Genomic DNA, 3,585 nt, shown 5'->3' on the forward strand with positions numbered 1-3,585 from the left:
GCGGAACCGCCTGCATGAAGCTGGTTTGAGAGCTCGCAGACCTCACAGAGGAGCTGTCCTCACCCGCCGCCATCGCCAGAACCGAGTGCAGTGGGGCAACCAGCACCTTCGCTGGACCGTCCGGAATCACTGGAGACACGTGTGGTTCAGCGACGAGTCCTACTTCCTGCTCCAGCGACATGATGGTCGGAGGAGGGTCTACCGGAGAGTAAACGAACGTTACGCGCCCAACTGTGTGGATTAGGCACCCGTTCATGGTGGTGGAGGCGTCATGGTGTGGGGGGCGATCAATACCGCTGGAAGGAGCACCCTGGTGCACGTCCAAGGGCGCATAACTGCCCAGCGATACGTGGAGGAAATTCTGCGCCCACACGCCCTTCCTCTTCTGGCTGACCAGGATGCCATATTCCAGCAGGACAACGCTCGCCCGCACACAGCACGACTCACCACCCAGTTCCTCACCGACCACCATGTCCAGGTGCTTCCCTGGCCATCCATGTCGCCAGACATGAACCCGATAGAACACCTCTGGGATGAATTGGACAGACGTGTGCGCAGGCGAGAAGAAGCGCCGGCAAATCACCTCGATCTATTGCAGGCACTTCAGGAGGAGTGGGACACCATCCCACAGCAAGATATCCGGCATCTGATCCAGTCCATGCCCAGAAGGTGCCGGGCAGTTGTTGCTGCTCAAGACAGTCACACCCCCTACTGACTTGACAGCCTCGGCACCCAATCGTATTGATTGACTGATTGATTTGAAGATGCAAATGAACTGTGTGTGCATTCAACTGTGTCCATACCAAATTTCAAACAAATAATCTAAATATTGGATTTTCTGTTAATTTTTTAGAAAAATAAAACAAATTTGGCAAGTAGCAACTATGCGTTTCTTTTTTTGAACAGTATATGTGCGCAGTCTTTGCTTTCGTTTACAATTATTCTCTGTAGATGTTCCAAGGACAGGTTGGAAGATTAGGCTAAGCCTAAAACCTTTATCCTTATGTAATAAAGTTCTGAGTTCTGAGTTCTGAGTTCTCTCTCACTCTCTCTAAACTTCGGTCCATCCGTCCTTCTCTCTCTCTCTCTCTCTCTCTCTCTCTCTCTCTCTCTCTCTCTCTCTCTCTCTCTCTCTCTCTCTCTCTCTCTCTTTCTCTCTCTCTCTCTCTCCCTTTCTCTCTCTCTCACTCTCTCTCTCTCTCTCTCCCTTTCTCTATCTCTCTCACTCTCTCTCTCTCTCTCTCTCTCTCTCTCTCTCTCTCTCTCTCTCTCTCTCTCTCTCTCTAGGTCGCTGGCAGTTGGTGTTCCAAACCTCTCTCTCTCTCTCACTCTCTCTAAACTTCGGTTCATCCGTCCTTCTCTCTCTCTCTCTCTCTCTCTCCCTTTCTCTCTCTCTCTCTCTGTCTCTCTCTCTCTCTCTCTCTCTCTCTCTCTCTCTCTCTCTCTCTCTCTCTCTCTCTCTCTCTCTCTCTCTCTCTCTAGGTCGCTGACAGTTGGTGATCCAAACATCTCTCTCTCTCTCTCTCTCTCTCTCTCTCTCTCTCTCTCTCTCTCTCTCTCTCTCTCTCTCTCTCTCTCTCTCTCAACTTCAGTTACAAAATCAAATGAACCTTTAATTAGTAGTCGATAGTTTAGTACTATTTGTCACTTTTTTTAGAGGTGGTTTGACTGAGTTGCCGACTTCTCCGCTTCAATTCCTTTTCAGTTTTATCTGTACACTCTTCGTTTTCACGCGATATGTGTAACACTTTTCCCGACCTCGCACATGATGAACAGCATTCATTGGAGCGATATGTTTTCACCGGGTTTTCATAAAATTGTTTTTCATGCCACGCTATTATCGATTACCTCAAAATAAACAAGTCGCGTAAGGCGAAAATACAACATTTAGTCAAGTAGCTGTCGAACTCACAGAATGAAACTGAACGCAATGCAACGCAGCAAGACCGTATATACTCGTAGCATCGTCAGTCCACCGCTCACGGCAAAGGCAGTGACATTGACAAGAAGAGCGGGGTAGTAGTTGCGCTTAGAAGGATAGCACGCTTTTCTGTACCTCTCTTCGTTTTAACTTTCTGAGCGTGTTTTTAATCCAAACATATCATATCTATATGTTTTTGGAATCAGGAACCGACAAGGAATAAGATGAACGTGTTTTTAAATTGATTTTGAAAATTTAATTTTGATAATAGTTTTTATGTATTTAATTTTCAGAGCTTGTTTTTAATAAAAGTTTGAGTCAACTTTTGTCCACAGAATGTTTTTAATTTTTCAAAACAATCATCCGTATCAAGGGAATCATTGTGATTGAGACAAGATTTTAGGTTGTCTGCTAGCGAAATGAAGTGTTTGTTAAAATCATTTGGAGATATTTGTGAATGAGTATTGGTTGATCCCTTCCTAGATTTATCAAGAATTTCATTCACTGCTCGCCAGATTGTAGCTGTATCCCTTTTTTCATAAATCAATTTATTAAAATATTCTGCCTTTGCTTGTCTCACTGTGTCTAAAACTTTATTTTTTTGCAGTTTATACTCTGTTTTCATGTTGCGCTCTTTAAAATAATCACGCATCGCCATAGCCTCGATAATGTCTGAGGTTAACCAAGGGGGGAGCTGGGGATGTTTCACTCTATGCTGACGTAGTGGTGCGTGTTTATCAATTATTGAACACAAAATATGGTGAAAAATATTGCAAGCGCCCTCTGCGTCACTACAATTGAATACGCTATAAAATGGGGCTTTGTTAAGGTCAAAGAAAAAGGCAGATTCATCAAAATACTTGAAATTTCTGTATTCGATTGTTGTGTGGCCTTTATGACGTGATTTTGGCAATCTAAGAGAAATCTAGCAAAAAACAGAATGATGGTCACTAAAACTGGAATGCACTACTTGCGCATTTGCAACGATATTCTTACTATCAGTGTAAATATGATCAATCAGGGTTGATGAAGTATTTGTTTCTCTTGTAGGGGTTTTAACCAGCTGATGAAGACCAAACAGAGCAGTGGTTGAGCACCACGTTGTTTGAGGCCTGAGTAGGTTAATGTTAAAATCGCCAAGCAATACAACATTCTCGTCACGAGCCTTCACTCTGTCCATCATAGAAACAAAATCATCAATCCACCTTGACGTTTCAGCAGGGTTACGATACACATAGCCAATAAGCAAGGGAGAGGATTTGTCATGTTTTAGTTCCAACCACATACATTCAACATTTTCATCTTCAAGATCAGTTCTACGTTTGACAATCCCAGCAATGGACTGATGAACATAAACAGCGATGCCTGTTTGGCCTACTCGTGCATTGTCCCGTCGTAAAACCGAATAATTCGGAATAATAACAAAGCTGTCTGAGATACGCGAATCTAGACGCGTTTCACTTACACCGAAGAGCTGTACCAGCTCTGGTTGCTGGTTTAGCAATACACAGACATCGTGTACTTTGTTGACTAAATGATAAATATTTACATGCCCTATACGGAGAACAGTGTTTGATGTTGTTGACATTAGGACGAAGTGCAATATTGTAACAAACAGCAGTAGATAATAAAGCAAGGAAAATCCGGAAATATGAGTATCCGGA

The sequence above is a fragment of the Littorina saxatilis genome, linkage group LG8 (genome assembly GCF_037325665.1).
Source record: "Littorina saxatilis isolate snail1 linkage group LG8, US_GU_Lsax_2.0, whole genome shotgun sequence".
Lineage (NCBI taxonomy): Eukaryota > Metazoa > Mollusca > Gastropoda > Littorinimorpha > Littorinidae > Littorina > Littorina saxatilis.